Below are 20,792 nucleotides of genomic sequence, written 5' to 3' on the forward strand. Positions count from 1 at the left end.
AGCCTCCTATTCTAGTCTATGGTGCCGCTCCGCAAATGCCCGGCCAGTTGCGACGCAGTTGCGGAGCGTTTTCGGAGCGGTAACACCATTCAAACTTCATTCTAGGCGTTTGTTGGGTGTTTTTAACGCTTGGCAAATGCCTAGCAACTTCCGCTAAACCGCGCATACGGCGTTTGCGGAGCGTTTGCCGAGCGTTAAAAAAACGCTCTGCAAACGCTATAGGGGTGTTTGGCAAGCGTTGGTAAAACAGTCAAGTGTGAACGTGCCCCAAGTCTCATTTTACGTACCTGACCAAAAAATATCTGCAGCAAGCCTATGTGTCATGCACAGGGACAATTGCTATCATTAATTACAAACGGTAGTTGCAGACCTGCTTCTATAACAGGAGACTTCACCGTCAGGAAGTGGGATTCAGCTTTCCCTGCATTCAGCATCAAGTGAAAAAAGTTGACCTTAAAGCAGGGCTTAAAATTTCAAGTCCTGAGCTACTAGCCAAGCCTTAGAGTTACTCGCCACCAACAAACACACACAGAGACACCTGTACACACACACACATGTACATACACACAGAAACATGTACACACACACATACACACAGAAACATGTACACACACGCACAGAGACACATGTATACACACAGACACATGTATACACACGCACAGAGACACATATAAACACACACATACACATGTACACACACGCACAGAGACACATATACACACACACACACACATACAGACACATGTATACACACACAGGCACGTACAGACACGCATACACACAGATACATGTACATACACAGAAATACACACGCACAGACACATGTACGTACACACAGATACATGTACATACACAGAAATACACACGCACATACACACAGACACATGTAAAGCGCTGAGCAAACTGTTGGCGCTATATAAATCCTGTATAATAATAATAATATAATAATAATGTACATACATACACAGACACACACACACAGACGTACATACACGCAGACACATGTACAGATACACATATGTACATACACACAGACACATGTACAATTGTACATGCATACACATACACAGACACAAACACACACACATGTACACATACACACACACAGACACACACACACACCCCCATAAAAAGTTGCAGTACTTTGTTGTTCACTCACAGATCCGGGTACTGCACTCTAGGGGGAGGCAGAGAGCACAGCACACACTCCTTGCTTTGCGCTCAGCTATTGAGCAGTCTGACGGCTCCCAGTGCCAATGACAGATCCAGCCTGAGCTCCGAGCCTGCTCAGCAAGACGGCCCTGGGGGACACACTCGCCCCCACCATAATTTCCACTCGCCATTGGCGAGCAGGCAAGTGGAAATTTCAAGCCTTGCCTTAAAGTGTCGGTAAAGTATTCTTTATCTTTTACCTACAGATGAGCCTATAATAGGGCTTACCTGTAGGTACTGTATCTCCTAAACAAGATATTTACTTGTGTATTAGCTGATGACGTCACCGGCGCTTGCGCTGTGAAAGAACAGCATACCCGTGCCATTCTTTCAGAGCTGTGTGCTGCAGGAGTGATGTCATCATGGCTCGGCCATTCAAATTGCCACAGCCTGCAAACCCGGAAGAAAGACTGGGTGAAGATGGAAGCCCTGTCAGCAGTGACAACGTGCTGCTGGAGGGTAAGTTTCATACGTGTGGAGCATATTAGCACATTATAACATTGCCTTGCAGCAGAAAATTTTTTTTTGTCTTTTCAAGTTTACTACCACTTTAACCCCTTGGCGCTGGCGCCTCCCGGCCCTTTAAGGGTTTCAGAAGCCGGGAGGCGGGGCAGGGTTTTAGAGTCATGTGACCACCATGATTCGCTGTCACAACGGTCAAATGATCGGGAAAGGTCCCAATCGAAAGAGGAGATTGGGACTTTTCCGTCAGTACCGGACATGTGTGCTGGGAGCGCGCAGGGCGCGCTCTCTCAGCACGTTTTTCTTAATTGCATGCAAATGTACGGCCGCTCGGCGTCAAGGCCCAGACACCGGGAGACGGCACATTTGTGTGCGGCCGGCGCGAAGAGGTTAACCAATTTAGCTCCAGAAGATTTTACCCCCGCTGTGACCATGGCATTTTTTGCTATTCAGCACTGCGTTACTTTAACTGGCTATTGTGTGGTCATGCAACACTGTACCCACATAAAATTTATATCATATTTTTTTTCACACAGAGGTTTCTTTTGGTGGTATTTGATCACCACTGGGTTTTATTTTTTTATTATATAAACAAAAAATACTGAAATTTTAGAAAAACACCCATTATTTTCTGTTTTACAGTGGGGCAAAAAAGTATTTAGTCAGCCACCAATTGTGCAAGTTCTCCCACTTAAAAAGATGAGAGAGGCCTGTAATTGGCATCATAGGTAGACCTCAACTATGAGAGACAAAATGAGAAACAAAATCCAGACAATCACATTGGCTGATTTGAAAAGAATTTATTTGCAAATTATGGTGGAAAATAAGTATTTGGTCACCTACAAACAAGCAAGATTTCTGGCTCTCACAGACCTGTACCTTCTTCTTTAAGAGGCTCCTCTGTCCTGCACTCATTACCTGTATCAATGGCACCTGTTTGAACTTGTTATCAGTATAAAAGACACCTGTCCACAACCTCAAACAGTCACACTCCAAACTCCACTGTGGTGAAGACCAAAGAGCTGTCGAAGGACACCAGAAACAAAATTGTAGACCTGCACCAGGCTGGGAAGACTGAATCTGCAATAGGCAAGCAATCAACTGTGGGAGCAATAATTAGAAAATGGAAGACATACAAGACCACTGATAATCTCCCTCGATCTGGGGCTCCACGCAAGATCTCACCCTGTGGGGTCAAAATGATCACAAGAACGGTGAGCAAAAATCCCAGGACCACACGGGGGGACCTAGTGAATGACCTGCAGAGAGCTGGGACCAACGTAACAAAGACTACCATCAGTAACACACTACGCCGCCAGGGACTCAGATCCTGCAGTGCCAGACGTGTCCCCCTGCTTAAGCCAGTACATGTCCGGGCCCGTCTGAAGTTTGCTAGAGAGCATTTGGATGATCCAGAAGAGGATTGGGAGAATGTCATATGGTCAGATGAAACCAAAATAGAACTGTTTGGTGGAAACACAACTCGTCGTGTTTGGAGGAGAGAGAATGCTGAGTTGAATCCAAAGAACACCATACCTACTGTGAAGCATGGGGGTGGCAACATCATGCTTTGGGGCTGTTTCTCTGCAAAGGGACCAGGACGACTGATCCATGTACAGGACAGAATGAATGGGGCCATGTATTGTGAGATTTTCAGTGCAAACCTCCTTCCATCAGCAAGGGCATTGAAGATGAAACGTGGCTGGGTCTTCCAACATGACAATGATCCCATACATACCACCCGGGTAATGAAGGAGTGGCTTCATAAGAAGCATTTCAAGGTCCTGGAGTGGCCTAGCCAGTCTCCAGATCTCAACCCCATAGAAAACCTTTGGAGGGAGTTGAAAGTCCGTGTTGCCCAGCGACAGCCCCAAAACATCACTGCTCTAGAGGAGATCTGCATGGAGGATGGGCCAACATACCAGCAACAGTGTGTGCCAACCTTGTGAAGACTTACAGGAAACGTTTGACCTCTGTCATTGCCAACAAAGGATATATAACAAAGTATTGAGATGAACTTTTGATATTGACCAAATACTTATTTTCCACCATAATTTGTAAATAAATTCTTTCCAAATCAGCCAATGTGATTGTCTGGATTTTTTTTCTCATTTTGTCTCTCATAGTTGAGGTCTACCTATGATGCCAATTACAGGCCTCTCTCATCTTTTTAAGTGGGAGAACTTGCACAATTGGTGGCTAACTAAATACCTTTTTGCCACACTGTATATCCAATAAAAAAATGAAAAAAAATCTAATTTCATAAATTTAGGCCAAAATGTATTCTGTTACATGTCTGTGGTAAAATAAAATCCCAATAGGTGTATATTAATTGGTCTGTGCAAAATTTACAACATTTACAAATGTTGGTATATATACTGAAATTTTTTTTTTTTTTATACTAGTAATGGCGGTGATCAGCGACTTATAAGTCGGACCGATAGTGCAGAGGGCAATCTGACACTAACACTGGTGGGAATTGACTAAACGACACTGACATCTCCATTGACACTAACACAGTGATCAGTGCTTATACTATACACTGTATTCAATTTACTAATGACACTGGCTGGGAAGGGGTTAACATCTAGGGGCAATCAAAGGGTTAACTGTGTGCCTAACAGTGTGTAATGTGTTGAATATATGCTGCTTTTACTACTTGATGTGACCGTTTTATCTCCCTGCTTTGCAGGGAGAAAAACACAATCATGTCTCTGCTCAATCATGTCAGACAATCATGTCTCTCTGTGTCATTCTCTAAGCCGATCAGCAGGTCCCAGCCATAAATCATTGACCGGGACCTGCTGATCGCCTTGTGCTGTAGTGATGACAGTACAGAAGGGCGGCAGGAACAAGCTCACGCGTCCCCTACTTGGATTTGCTTGATCACGTACATGTATGTGATCTGACGCAGCTGGACCAATCTGCCATGGTAGGCGGTCCTTAGGCAGTTAAAGTGGAACTTTAGTCAGAAAATTAAGTCCTGCTAGATCACTTCAGGTTGGGCTCTTTTTCAGGTATAGCTATGTAAAACATTAACAATAAGTGCCTATACTGTTTAAAATCCAGTAATACACTGTTTTACCCTGTTTTACACATGCGCAGTTGCTCTATATGTTTCAGCACTGTGCTGAAAATCAAGAGGCCGATCTGCTGACCGTCTAAAGATTTACTGCTGCTCAGCTGCTCTGGGCTTCAACAAAATGGCAGCCTCCGGCAAGAAGAAATAGGATCAATGCTGGAGGCAATTTACACGTTTTACACATGCTCAGTTGCTCTATATTTTTCAGCACTGTGCAAAAAATGAAAAAAGCCGATCTGCTGACCCTCTAAAGATTTACTGCTGCTCAGGTGCTCTGGGCTTCTAGCAAAATGGCCTCCAGCAAGATGAAATAGGATCAATGTTTGAGGCAATTTACAGCACACACTAGTTTTGGTAGCATAATTATTCATGTGGAATGTATGTTCCTTGCTAGAGAATATTATTTTTTTATCAAATTGCTATGGGGTAAAGTTCCACTTTAGGTGACATGACACAGTGCAGGGGAAGCTGGGTGTTACTTCCTCGCTGTGAGCACCCGATCACTTAGAACAATATAGGATGATCATTTATTTTAGTTAAATTTTAATCATTAAACAGCAGGTTGTGTCTGTATGTTTCATACTCCTGACCCCTGCACTTTTCATGTGTTTAAAAACTCAACGTACACTGCAGGAGGGGGTGATATGTAGAGGGGGCACAATTGTCATGTTATGTGATGTTCATACATATGCCAGCCTTATAAGATTTTAAAGGAAAACCTTTTAAGGATATATAATACATGGTATAATAGCGTATTGTATTAATAATCAAAGGTCCTCCTGTGCTATAAATGGAAGTAAAACCTAGCCTTAAGCTGCCAACACTCACCAACTGATACCTAAAACAGTGTAAATTACATAAATAAATAGTGTAGCGCTCATAATAAATACTAAAAAATGTGACCAATTCATATAATACAACTCTAAAAATGATCAAAATTCATACAAACACTTTATAGCAATAGTGAAAAAATAAATGGTGTCAAACTTATAATCAATAGCTGTGTTCCGAGCTGGACCCCAAGGAAGTCACGAGCAGATGGTGACGTAACGCGTAGGTTCACGAGTCCGCAGTTTCCGGTGCGTGGTGACGCACTTCCGGCGTGTGACGCCATCTTGCTACACCTAGGAAGTCCCATACACATGCAGTGTACCCACACATCAGTGAGGAGGGAGGACTGCTAGGAATGTGAGTGTTATTCCTCAATCTTTTAATAAAGGAGTCGTTTTTGAAGTACTACACTTAGAGGGTCTTTCTTTCTTGGCTCACTGGATTGGTGAGCCATTGTCCTTCAGAGATACCTTGGCTGATCAGTAGAAATAGGAGCCCCAGAAGGAGATCTACTGAAGGAAGGAAGCTGCTGGCCTATATGAGTTAAGGATCCAGGGTGATCCTGCAAGCCTGTTGGCCCCTAGGGGTCACTGGGAGGAGGTGAGGAGGCAATCTAGCCGCCAATAGAAGATTTTGGCACAATCACGAATTGGTCAATTACCACTACACATTGCATGATTATGTCTATCACCAAAAGGACATTGCTTGCTTTGATTGATTTTTAAAGAGTGGACACTTTTTTGCACTGTTTTGGCACTATAGCACTTTATCGTTATAAAGATTTTATTATAACTTAACTATAAGTCATTATTTTAAACAGTAGGTGTGTGAGCGCGGTATTTAATTTTTAGACACCTGGTATATTTATTTAGAGTGTGAACATTACGGAACACAGCTATTGATTATAAGTTTGACACCATTTATTTTTTCACTATTGCTATAAAGTGTTTGTATGAATTTTGATCATTTTTAGAGTTGTATTATATGAATTGGTCACATTTTTTAGTATTTATTATGAGCGCTACACTATTTATTTATGTAGCGTATTGTATAAGTACCTCAGAAAGTTCCATATTAGTCTATCTTTTGTGTACCCTGCCCTGTATGTCACATACTCCTGACCCCTACATGTTACATACTACTTACTGCTTTACTCTAGGCATTGGAGTAGATTTACTAAATCTGATGCACTAGTGTGGCTTTGTTTGGTAGGCAATCAGCTTCTAACTTCAGCTTGTTCAATTTTGGAAAGCGCAGAGAAGGATTAGAACACTGATCAGTTTTTATTGCTGTCTGTGCACCCGTAAGGGAGATTCCCCCTCTCTATTTGTTTGGTTTACCATTATCATTGAAAGTGAAAGAAAAAGAAAACCCCAAAAAAGTTGCCCCCAGAAAAGTAACAGAGGGAAAATTTTCCAATGGGGACATTAGTTCTGATGGCCTGGGGGTCCCCAAGAAATTTCCCGAATTTGCAGGGATTTCCTGTCACTTCCTGTTTCGCTATTGGACAGGAAATGAAGGGAAATCTCCACAATAGGGCACAGATGGCAAAAAAAATATGACAGGGGTTATAACCCTCCCTTACTCTATCCAAAATGACACAAAAAAATGCATATAGTTCTATTTTAAGCTTTGGCATAAAAAGCCTGGAGGCTGGATTTTTGTACCGATTTGCATCCGATTTTGCATTTTCCAGTTTTAGTAAATAACCACCACTGCATATTCATGACTCCTGCACTTTTTATGTTACATAATGCTGACCTCTTCACTTCGTATATTACATACTCTGACCTGCACACTATACATTACATACAGTTGCAAGAAAAAGTATTTGAACCCCTTGGGATTACGTGGAGTTTTGCATGAATTGGGCATAAAATGTGCTCTGAACGTCATCTAAGTCACAACAATAGAAGAACACAGTCTGCTGAACATAATACTACACAAACATTAGATGTTGCCATGGTTTAATTGCACATAACATGTAAACATTCACAGTGCAGGGAGGAAAAAGTATGTGAACCTTTGGACTTAATAACTGGTTGACCCTCTTTTGGCAGCAATAACCTCAACCAAACGTTTCCTGTAGTTGCAGAACAGACCTGCACAACGATCTGGAGTAATTTTGGACCACTCGTCTTCACAAAACTGTTTCAGTGTAGCAATATTCTTGGGGTGTCTGGTGTGAATCGCTCTCTTAAGGTCATGCCACAGCATTTCAATCGGGTTGAGGTCAGGACTCTGACTGGGCCACTCCAGAAGGCGTATTCTGTGTTGTTGCAGCCATTGTTTTGTTGAATTACTTGTATGCTTTGGGTCATTGTCCTGTTGCATCACCCATCCTCTGTGGAGCTTCAGTTGGCGGACAGATGGTCGTACGTTTTCCTGCAAAATGTCTTGATAAACGCTGGAATTCATTTTCCCATCAATGACAACAATCCGTCCAGGCCCTGAGGCAGCAAAGCAGCCCCAAACCATGATGCACCCTCTGCCATGTTTTACAGTGGGGATGAGGTTTTGATGTTGGTGTGCTGTGCCTTTTTTTCTCCACACATAGTGTTGTGTGTTTTTCCCAAACAACTCAGTCTTGGTTTCATCTGTCCACAGTATATTTTGCCAGTAGTGCTGTGGAACATCCAGGTGCTCTTTTGCAAACTTCAAACGTGCTGCAATATTCTTTTTGGACAGCAATGGCTTCCTCCGTGGTGTCCTCCCATGTACTCCATTCTTGTTTAATGTTTTCCTTATTGTGGATGTGTCAACAAAAATGTTAGCATGTGCCAGAGATTTCTGTAGGTCTTTAGCTGACACTCTGGGATTCTTCTTTACCTCATGCAGCATTCTATGCTGTGCTCTTGCAGTCATATTTACAGGATGACCACGTTTAGGGAGAGTAGCAACAGTGCTAAACTTTCTCCATTTGTAGACAGTCTGTCTTACCGTGGACACATGAACATCAAGGCTTTTGAAGATACTTTTGTAACCCTTTCCAGCTTCATGCAAGTCAACAATTCTTGATCGTAGGTCTTCTGAGAGCTCTTTTCTGCGAGGCATGGTTCACATCAGACAGTGCTTCTTGAAACCAGTAAACGCAAAAGAGGTGTGTGTTTTTTAAGGGCAGGACAGCTGTCAACAACACATCCAATATCATCACACTGATTGGAGTCAAGGTTGGCTCACTCCTGGCTCCAATTAGCTCTGGGAGAAGTCATTAAGCTAGGGCCTCACATACTTTTTCCTCCCTGCACTGTGAATGTTTACATGTTATGTGCAATTAAACCATGGCAACATCTAATGTTTGTGTAGTATTATGTTCAGCAGACTGTGTTCTTCTATTGCTGTGACTTAGATGACGTTCAGAGCACATTTTATGCCCAATTCATGCAAAACTCCACGTAATCCCAAGGGGTTCACATAATTTTTCTTGCAACTGTACTCCTGACCCTGCATTCTGTACATTATTTACTAGAAAAATAGAGAAAAGAAGAGGGCACACCAGCCTAGTGCATTATCCTCAAGGCTTCACTTTATTGATAAAAATGTAGTATCATACAAACCAACAGACGTGTCCAAGCTTATCACAATACAACCGCAAGTTCCAGCTCATGGAGAGTAACAACTGATGGTAGAGCATACAAAGTGCAAACAAGCAGGGGAGTGGAGAGAATCGAACTCGGGCATGGTTTATTTAAACCGACCCTAGTGTGAATACAGCCTAATGCCCCGTACATATGATAAGAAAATTGTGCAAAAAATTTTGCGGAACTACTGATCGAACGATTTTCTCTTCGTTGATGAGCAGGATGTTTTAACTGATAACGATATTTTGAACAAAAAAATCTGGTTGAACAACAGTGAAAAATGTTGTCGTTTCGCATTCGAACTACCGATTTTCTATGCGGTGGTATGACGGTCATACGAAAAAAATCTATCAAGCGCTATCATGCATGAGCGGAAACAGAAGATGACTCGGATGTTTATGTCCAAGAAATCTTCATAAATACGAATGAAAAATCCAAATGTTAAAAGTAGATTGGCCTAATGAGATAATGAAACCAGAATTCTGCAGATTATATTTTATGTATCACTATTTATGTATATAGGTCATGTAATAAACTATGTTATACTCATTGCTGGTATTTGTTGTGTATATCGCTCGTTCTGGCCAGAAGAGCGTGGCTAGAAGGTCACACGCACACCGCATCACTTCCACATCAACACTACGTATTCCCCGACGAACGATTTTTTTAGATTGGTTAATGTGGTCCATGATTTCGATTTTCTAATCGTGTATTCCCACTTTAAGGCTGGCCAAACACTATACAATTTTCTCCTACAATTTCCCTTTCAGCCAGCCAAAGACAGTTTGAATCTTGGCCGGTTCAGCATAGACTGGCCGAGATTTGAACCATCTATGGGCAGGCTGAATGTACCCAAATTGATCAACCTGGGTACAACTAGTCTGTCGGATTTCACATGGGAATATTGCTAGTGGCTATTGTAGCCACTAGCAGTAATCACTGCATTCTCCCAGTGGGGATGGCTCCCCCATCCCCTGCTGTGAGAACCCACTGGCTCCTTGGGAGGTATTCCCCCATTATGTTGATGGGGAAACAAGTGATTTTCTTTCCTGCAACCTGTGGTTGCAGGTGGGATGTTGGTATATAATATAAAAAATGCAGCGGTAAGTATAGGGTATTGAACTAATAAACATAAATAAATATAAGGTGTATTGATCAATAATAAAATGACAGTAATAGAGTCTATATCAGTGACACTATAAAGTGCATATAGTGACTAATTAAGTATTCTATCACATCCCGCAACGTGATGGTAGACATCCCAATACAAGGTGAAGTAACAATGATTCACGTGCTCTGAGGTGGGTATATATATTATGCACTAACCAGATAGCGCACACAATTGCGCGTTTGAGTTATCAGACCACTCCTGGTACTCTGGAACTGGAAGGGAAAGAATCTGGAGATAATCTGGCAAACCAACAGCTCGGCAGGTGATCAGCATCTCATCTATACCAACTGTGGTACTTCATCCATTCAGCAGGGGGTCATCATCCATGTGTAGTGAATACTCAGATATCCAGTAAGGAACCCACCAAATAAGGCATAGAGCATCGGACTAGGAATCCACCTTGAAAGGAGGGGCTCGTAGTGCAGCGAGCCCAAACAGAAACTTTGATAGTGTAGGATTTTGAGATCCTTTATTGATATATAAATAGCAGATGTACACTCACATGTAGGGGATATGGCAGAAACAAATATGGCCGCCGGCCTCCACGCGGCTCAGACGGTGTGACCTGTGGTTGCAGGAAAGAAAATAGCTCCCTCTATGGCCAGCTTTAGATTTACCAAAACCATATAATATATAATATAATAATAAATCTAAAGGAAATTGAGGAAGAAAATTGTATAATGTATGGCCAGCTTTTGAGTCAGTCTGCTACTGCTTCTTCAGAAGATGGAATTCCTTTTTGTCATCTCCAGTGGTCCCTATAAGAGTACATCAGCTTCTCGTTTTACAATCTTTAGGGGGCTTTAGGGGGCTCCAGCAGGTCTATCATTCAAGCTAAAGCTGGCATTACATTATACAATTTTTTTTTCAATTTCCTTCATTTTACTTACAGGTACTTATATAACACCATCAATTTACGCAGTGCTTTACATAGATATTGTACATTCACATCAGTCCCTAACCCTCAAGGAGCGTACAATCTAAGGTCCCTAACTTACATTCATACATACACATACTAGGGCCAGTTAACCTACCAGCATGTCTTTGGAGTGTGGGAGGAAACTGGAGTACCTGGAGGAAACCCACAAAGGCAGAACATGCAAACTCTAGGCAAGAGGTGCTATGGCTGGGATTCAAACCAACAACCCTAGCACTGCCAGGCAGTACTAGCCATTTATCCACTGTGCTTTTACCTTCAATTAGGTAGTGCAAGGGCCTACCTGACTGCATACAAATTGAAAGTGTTTAGGTTTGACCTCATATATGGTTTTGGTAAATCTAAAGGAGAATTGTACAAGAAAATTGCATATTGTATTTATTATTTTTTATTACAGGTACTTATATAGCACCGTCAATTTACGCAGCGCTTTACATTTATACACTCACCGGCCACTTTATTAGGTACACCTTGCTAGTGCCAAGAAAATATCCCCCACACCATTACACCACCACCCTGAACCGTTGATACAAGGCAGGATGGATCCATGCTTTCATGTTGCCTACACCACATTCTGGCCCTACCATCTGAATGTCGCAGCTGAAATCAAGACTCATCAGATCAGGCAACATTTTTCCAATCTTCTATTGTCCAATTTTGGTGATCCTGTGCAAATTGTAGCCTCCGTTTCCTGTTCTTAGCTGACAGGAGTGGCACCCCGTGTGGTCTTCTGCTGCTGTAGCCCATCTGCTTCAAGATTCGATGTGTTGTGTGTTTAGAGATGGTATTCTGCATACTGTGGTTGTAACGAGTAGATATTTGAGTTACTGTTGCTTTTTCTACCCATTCTCCTCTGACCTCTGAAATCAACAAGGCATTTTCATCCACACAACTGCCGCTCACATATTTTCTCTTCTCTGGACCATTCTTGGTAAACTTAGAGATGGTTGTGTGTGAAAATCTCAGCAGAGCAGTTTTTGAAATATGCAGACCAGCCCAGTTGACACCAACAACCATGCTACGTTCAAAGTCACTTAAATCCCCTTTCTGATGCTCAGTTTGAATTTCAGCAAGTCGTCATCACTACATTTTCATGCCTAAATGCATTGAGTTGCTGCCATGTGCTGGTTAGCGATTTCTGTTACCAAGCCTAATAATATGGCCAGTGAGTGTATATTGCACATTCACATCAGTTCCTAACCTCTAGCTCACAATCATACATACACATACTAGGACCAATTTAGACAGGATCCAATAAACCTACCAGCATGTCTTTGAAGTGTGGGAGGAAAGCAGAGTAAACGGAGGAAACCCACACAGGCACAGAGAGAACATGCAAACTGCAGGCAGGTGGTGCTGTGGCTGGGATTTGAACCAACAACCATGTGCTAACCATTTAGCCTCTGTGCTATATGGCCCCCTTTAGGGTTTCAAAGATCAGGTTCCCCCTTTCTATCATGGCACATGCTACTAAATCTGAGTCCTTCTTGGTCTTTTGGAATCATGCAAGCTTTCCCAGTTTGCAAGGATACCACCCAGTCTTTTGTTTTATAAGTCCTACCAGGTGTATATTCAGGATTCATCTGATGCCAACTTCAGGTATTGGGTCCTTAATGCAGTTCTTTGAGCAGACAGTCCCCACTTTTCTGTTGCTTTTTCTCAGGTTTGTTAGTCATTACTGTTAGTTGTCCACCTGTTTGATAAGCAACATTTTGCCATCCCAATGTGACAACACTCACTCCACTAGTGAAAGCCATACTTATCACACAGGCTGGACATATCTGCCTTTGTTCATCTCCAGTACATGGGGGATGGGACGACAAGTAGCTTGCAGAAGATAACTTTTTTTTGTCTTATGCTTCCAGTACAGCGCAGAGGAACAGAGGACACTGCATTTCTGGCAGGATCAATGGGTATTTTATGTACTTATGCTGAAATTGCTCCTAGCCTGAAAAATGAAACTGAATGCAGCCACCACATCTAAGGACTGGTAAGTTGCAGTATAATACATTTTGTGGTCTTTAGTATATTTATCATTTAGTAACAGCAACGGCATTCACAGTGAATGCGGTGCGGGGAAAAATGTGTTCCGTGTGCATTTCACATACCACGTTCAAAACGCACTGTAGTTGAAATCTTCTGTAGGTGTCAGGCTCCATTCACATCTAACAGTTCAGGATCTCATACGGAATTGCTTCAGTTCTGCCTTCGATCTCAAAACGCACCACGTGTTCAGGTGCCCTTCATTTTCAATAGCACCTAAACATGCAATCCAGTTGCAGTGAGGTTTTTTTTTTTTTTTAAAGCAGTGCTACTTTTGGTGCAGTGTGACTTCAGTCTCTTTAGAATGATTGGTTGAAATCACACCACATTGAACCGCATGTGAATTGCAGCATGTTCCTGTGCGAATCCTAGCATGAAACTGCCCTTAAAGTATAACTATGTGAGAAGTATCTGCACACGGATCTCAAATGTCACATGTATTAGTCGATATTGTTATTGAGAGTTTTAACATGTTCAGAAAAAAATATTCTCATGTACAGACTATTTTTAAGGTGCTACTTGAACCTTTTATGGTATGTTATGCAGTCCATTCAAATAAAGGGGATGCCCCAACACACCAGTACATGTGCCACAGTACTGTATGAACGTGCCCTTCATTTTTATTGTTTCTGACAGCATTTGCCCAAACAAGTCACTTTCACTTGGCATGTGAAAAAGCATGTTTGTAAACAGCATGTAAGGGTTAACAATTGTCAGGCTTCTTGCAGGATCACTTTTTTGGAGGCAAAGACACTTGCAATCCCTTCATTAAGAGAACCAAGACTCCAGCAAAGGGACCAAGAAGCTGCTGGGAGGCCCCTTGCTGAGAGATGGGAGGCACTTGCAAACACCCATGTAATTGGACCCAAAAGACACCTGGAAGGCCCTGTGCTACAATGGCACTTCCAAGAACCAAGTAATGGGACCCAGAAGACACCTGGGAGGCTCTTTGCTAAGCAAAGCAGGAGACACTTCCAAAACATAAGAAAAGTAACCAGGAAGACACTGGAAAAGCTCTTTGCTAAAAAGAGGTGGAAGGCACCTACCAAGACATGACCACCTTGACTTGAAAAAACTAGGAGCCCCTTTGCTAAGGGAGCAGAAGGCATCTGCCAAGATGCAAGCAAGGGCCGAGGAAGATACTGGCAAAGCACTTTGCTAAGGGAGCAGAAGGCACCTGCCAAGACCCTAGCATAAGGACTTAGGAATAGATGTAAGGTCCTGTGCTTAAAAAAAAAAAAAGGTGGAAGGCACCTGCAGAGACCCAAGCATCTAGACCCAGAAGGCACCTTGGAGGCGTTTCCAAGAACAAAGCAGTGGGCCCCAAAATACACCTAGGAAGTCTTTTGCTAAGGGAGGTGGGAGGCACCTACCAGGACCAAAACAATTGAACCCAGAAGACACCAGGAAAGCCCATTGCTAAGGAAGGCAGGAAGAACCTGCCAAGACCTGAGCAACAGGATTTGAAAGACACCTGGATGGCCATAGCTAAGGAAGGCAGGAAATACTGCCAAGACATGAGCAACTGGACCAGGAAGACACTAGAAAAGCCCTTTGCTAAGGAAACCAGAAGGCACTTCAAAGATCTGCGCAACAGGACCTGGAAGACACTAGTACAACCCTTGGCTAGGGGCCAAGGAATACACCTCCAACACCTAAACATCAGGGCCCAGAAGACACCTGCAAGATCCATGGCTAAGGCAGGCAGAAGGCATCTGCCAACTTCTGAGCAATGGTACCTGAAAGACACCTAAGAGGCAATTTGCTAAAGAAGGTAGGGAGCACTTTCAAATCCTGATCAACAGGACCATGAAGAAACTGGCAAAACTCTTTGTTAAGGGTACAGGAGGCAGCTAGCAAGACCCAAGCAACGGAACCCAGAACAAACCTGGGAGGCCCTTGACTACAGGAGGTGAAAGGCACCTGCCAAGAACTGAGAAACCAGATCCAGAATAAACCTGGGAGATCTTTTGAAAAAATAGGAGGGAGGAATATGACAAGGCCTAAGCAACAGGACTTGAAAAATATCTAGGAGGCTATTAAGGCAGGAGGGGGGCATTTGCCAAGACCCAAGAAAAGGAACCTGAAAGAAACCTGGAAGGCTAAATACTAAGGAAGGAGGAAAGCGGTTTCCAAGACCAAACAATGGGACCTGGATGACCCCTAGCAGGCTCTATAGTAAGGGGTTGGGAGCAACCTACTAAGACCTGAGCAACTGGACCAGCAAGGCATAGGAGGGAGACAGAAGGCACTGCAAAGACTACAGCAACTGGATCAGGAAGACATTATCAAAGCCCTTTGCTAGAGGAGATGGAAGGCACCTGTCAAGAACTTAGCAACAGGAACTGGAAGACACTGGGGAGGTGCATTGCTTTGGGAGGAAACTGCTACAACCCAAACAACTGGATATAGAGGACACTTGGCAGTCCTCTTGCTAAAGGAATCAGGAGGCACTTACCAAGACATGAGCAATGGGATCCAGGTTAAACCTGAGAGGCTTTTTGTTAAGGTAGGTGGCATGCACATGCCATGATCTGAGCAACAGAATTAATGCAAGAGGAAGGCACCTGCTAAGACCTGAGCAATGGGACCTGAAAGACAGCTGGGAGGTCCTTTAGCAAGGGGGCTGAAGAAAACTGCCAAGACCTGTGAAAAGGAAGTTAGGAGGCACCTACCAGGACTCCAGCAACAGGGCCTGAAGGACAGACAGAAGGCCCTTTGCTAATGGGGAAGGGAGACACCTGCTAAGACTAAAGCTCTTGTCTATTCCAGGAACATGGGTACGTGGACAGGCTAAACTGCAGGATTAGAACTTACCCACAAAGTTAAGTGAAACCAGAATGCAAGGCTTGTCCAAAAAAAAAAAAATAGCCTTTCTGGCTATTAAAGGTAACAGAGGCCACCTTGTGGGCAGGCATTTAATTTAAATGGCTGAAAGGTTTATGTCACAATATAGGTGCAATTATTAATTCCCTCAGTAATACCTTGTACCCAGAGGAAGCACATCCTCAATTAATGTCCCACTCTCTTGTGCCAAATGCTCCCAGCTTTAATCAATGCATCCCCTCCTCCCTCATCCTGCCAAATGTTCCCAAATTCAATTAAACGTGTTCCCCCCACTGTCATCCTGCTTTATAGCCCAAATTCAATTAAATGTGTTTCCTTTCTTGGCATCCTGCTTTATGTCCCCAAAATGCAGTTTAGTGTCTCCACTCTTGTCGCCCCTGCCACCAGAGATAGCGAGATTCACACCTCTCAGACTGACGCCACCCGGTCCTGTCAGGACAACCAGAAAGCATCCTGCATCAGCTTAAGAAGGTTGATGCCAGGCTCCCCGATCGTCCATTCCACTGTGCAGTCACGGAGGGAGCCCAGCTGCGGCGGGACTCCGTGACCAGACTCTGCCAGAGACCCCAGTCAGAGGGGGAGATAGCATACGCCAGCCTGAGACCCCCAGCCCAAAGGGGGAGATCGCACACGCCAGCCTGAGACCCCCAGCCCAAAGGGGGAGATCGCACACGCCAGCCTGAGACCCCCAGCCCAAAGGGGGAGATCGCACACGCCAGCCTGAGACCCCAAGCCCAAAGGGGGAGATCGCACACGCCAGCCTGAGACCTCCAGCCGGAGGGGGAGATCGCACACGCCAGTCCTGCCGGAGATCCCAGTTCAAGGGGGAGACCCCACGCCTACCCCAGATTCCAGCAGGTACCTGTGTCACACTATCTTGTCCCTTGGGAGACTGGGCACCCTGTTGGATCCGTGAGTACCTACTTCCCGTTTTGCCTGAACTGTCGCTGAATTGCTCCTCTACCTTCCTGTGGGATTACAACTGCTGCAGAGACTTTAAAGTGGCCCTTGGGGCTGCACTACAAGTGTCTTAGCACCTCTGATGTGGACGTTAGAAAGCCTTGGTGTTCTGTGCTGTATGGGAGAGATCCGCGGTGAGCGTTAACTGTATCTCAACCCTTTTTTGCGATTGAAGCTGGTGTCTGTTGGACACCTTGTTTGTGAGTTTCCTTATACCTTTTTTATTAAAGAGATAAATGAAAAAAACGTATTGCACCATTATGTTCTCTTTTTTGTCCCTGAGTGTACTGTATGCTCTCATGGGGGTATGAGAAAGAGTGGAGAAGTTCATCATAAGAGCTTGGGCTGCAAAGTTGTTTGTCTGTGATTATTATTATCTGGAAGTATCTGAAACATCACCATATCTATTTGGACATCGGGTTCATTGCTCCCAGAGCACAAGCGCTGTTGCTGGTTTATAATCTGAGCAGCCATTAGCTCTGGTGAGTTCATTTAATCTCCTTTGGTGGTGGATTTTTCACAATTGGTTCAAGTCACTGAAGATATATATATATATTTTTTGGACACTAATTTATGTTTGGACACTATAATTATTTATTTAAAACACTAATGTTTTTTGGATGATGATATACACCTTTGTATAAGTTTTGTTATTAGCGCATACCTTTTAATTAGGATTTCTGTTTGCTATCCGCCTTGTGTGTTCTGTCCTGCCTACCCTCCGTCACAGTTTCCTTTATGACAAAATTGCTAACAAGTAATATTCTAAGATCTGAACAGCTGTGACATCACAAATTCTAGCATAGCTTTTTTGTTTATTCTGAGGTTCACTTGGGAAGCTCCCACGTCCGTTCCCTGTCTAGTGCTTCTGTGCCTCCTGCCCACTGCTCTGATGTGAATATGACAGCAGTGGAGGGTGGGAGAAATAACCATCACCTAAGTGGCAACCACCATGGTCCAAAGGGGACAGTGACTCGGTCTGTATCTGGACTGCAGTCCATCATTTGATGCCTGTTCTGTAGTGTATACTTACTTCAATCTATAGCATTTAGTGTGATACCTGTCTGCTCTCTTCTTTGCTATCTACATGAGTCACTTCAGTCAGTGTTGACAGTGCTACAGTCTGACACAAAGCAATGCTCGACGACAGCATTACTTTGCCCCCCCCCCCCCCCCCCAATCTATCTATAGTCAGGTTTGGTTGCACTGAAGTCAATCCATCAATAGCCACCAGCAGTGATCATTGTGTTCTGCCAGCAGGAAAGGTTCCCTGCTGTCTGAACAGAATAGCGCTGCGGGAGGGATACCCCCATCAGCACTGACTGTGTTGATGGGGGAATCAAGCAATTTTCTTTCCTTCCACCCCTAGTGGAAGGAAAGAAAATTGCATAAAGTATGAGCTGCTTTAGCTGGTAGGGTTGCTACGTGGGTTGTAGCACAATGTCTCCTTTTGACTGTGTTTTGCACTGGGAATGTCCATAAAGAAACTGTACACACATTGTGGCAAGTCAACAGCAATTTAATGGTTGCAGCAGGAAACCATACAATAGGGAACCTGACCCACAAGGTGAATATATGGCTTCTCAGAAGCCACAAGCTTACAGAGTCGTTCAGCTAGAAGACATCTGGAAATATAGTGCAAGGTTACTTGATAACAAGGTACTGGCGGTAAAACAGAACATGCGGCATAGGGTACCGTTTGGCAACTAAACTTATGTATCCATCACACATGTACAGTGTAAATCAGTGGGTTTCAGGTACCTCAGCTCCTCTGATGGCTTACTTGAAAACACAGCTTGCTCCCCACATGGGCTTGGAGTCTCATTACAGTGGCTCTGTGCTTCACTGAATGCCTGCCCTTCCCGATCACCCTCCCTAGCAGCATGGAGCTGTTGGAAGATAAAAACTACACAGATCCTTTTTTTTTTTTTTACCTAGTATCCACTTAATGGCATAGAAGGGTCGACAAAACCGTCTTCTAGTACATAATTCTATTGTTCTTCAAGTATTGTTTGAGTCCGGCAATTCAAGAGCCACTTTTCTGAAAATTGACCTGCAATTTGTGCATAATTAGTTGCAATCTTGTTGTATTATTTCACAGAGCCATTAGGATGCAATTTTACAGGAATCCCAACTCCTCACATGGGTTAATGGAGCTAATGGTATATTTGGTGTCTTGAGACCACTGGAATGATAAATCTCTTTATGTAAAAACCCTGCATGTCATGTGTAAAATATACAGCAGAGGACAACTAATGGAATCACCCAAAGCAAGGTTCTTGCTCTAATTGTTCTAACATGAAATATAACAGCTGATATTTGGTCACTATAAGAAACAGCACCACTTTTTTGGTTTTACAATAGAAGTCCTGATACTGGAAAAGAGCATACAAATTGGTTACAAAGCATAACTTCTTAAAATGTAACCTCATCTTTTAGACAAATTTTGAAATACAAATTTATACTTGTTACAATAAAGAATTACTACAGTTTTGTTTATAAAAAAAAAAAAAAAAACTTGGGACTGCAACACACAGCTGATTTGCTGACAATAAATGTATAAATGGGACCCACTTCAATGCCATTCAAAAGGAATAGCACTGCCAAAAGTGCGTAACTATGGGGTTGATTTAATAAAGGAAAAAGGACTGTGTACTTTTGCTTGAACATGACTGGATGACAGCTCACTGACTGCGATTGACAGCAGCAGGTGAAAATGGCTCCTGCTGTTGTCTCAGCCGAGGAGGGAGAGTTCCCAGAGAGCTGAGACTCTCGTGCACGTCGCTGGATTGCGATGGGGTTCAGGTGAGTATTCGGGGGGCTGCATCACACAAAAGGTTTTTTACCTTTATGCATAGAATGCACAAAGATAAAAAACCTTGAGCCTTTACAACCACTTTAACCACATGCCAACCGCGCTATAGCCGAATGATGGCTACAGCGCGGTTGTCCAGTTCTGGGAGGGCGTCAAAGGCCAATCACAACAGCCTTTTAGCACGTGATCAGCTTTGTCCAATGACATCAGCTAAATACAGTTGCCGGTTATCGGCTGCACTTTCCTCATGCTGTCACAGCGTGAGGAAAGTACTGCCAAGAACCAGCAATTGTCAGCAAACAGATCAGCACTGATGATCAGTGCCCAGCAGTGCCGCCCAACCGTACTCAGTACCGCCCACTTGTGTTCATCAATGCTCTTCATTGCCACCCATCTGTGCCCATCAGTGCCACCCACCTGTACCCAGCAGTGTCACCCACCTTTGCCCAGCAGTGCTCCCCATCAGTGCTGCCCATCAGTGCCCTGCATTGCCACCCACCTGTACCCAGCAATGCTCCGCATCAGTGCTGCCCATCAGTGCGCAGCAGTGCGTCAGTCAGTGCTGCCTATCATAGTTGCCTCATCAATGCACATCAGTGAAGGAGAAAAATTACCTGTTTTTTTTTGTTTATAGCGCAAAAAATAAAACACCCAGCGGTGATTAAATACCACCAAAAGAAAGCTCTATTTGTGTGAAAAAAACGAAAATTTTTTTATCTGGGTACAGTGCTGCATGACTGCGCAATTGTCAGTCAAAGTTTGACAGCACTGAAAGCTGGGCAGGAAAGGGGTATAAGTGCCCAGTAGGCAAGTGGTTAATAAGCTCTGGGGAAAACGAGTGCAAAGGCACT

The sequence above is a fragment of the Staurois parvus genome, unplaced genomic scaffold (genome assembly GCF_062004578.1).
Source record: "Staurois parvus isolate SC_StPar_1 unplaced genomic scaffold, SC_StPar_1.0 ptg000340l, whole genome shotgun sequence".
NCBI lineage: Eukaryota > Metazoa > Chordata > Amphibia > Anura > Ranidae > Staurois > Staurois parvus.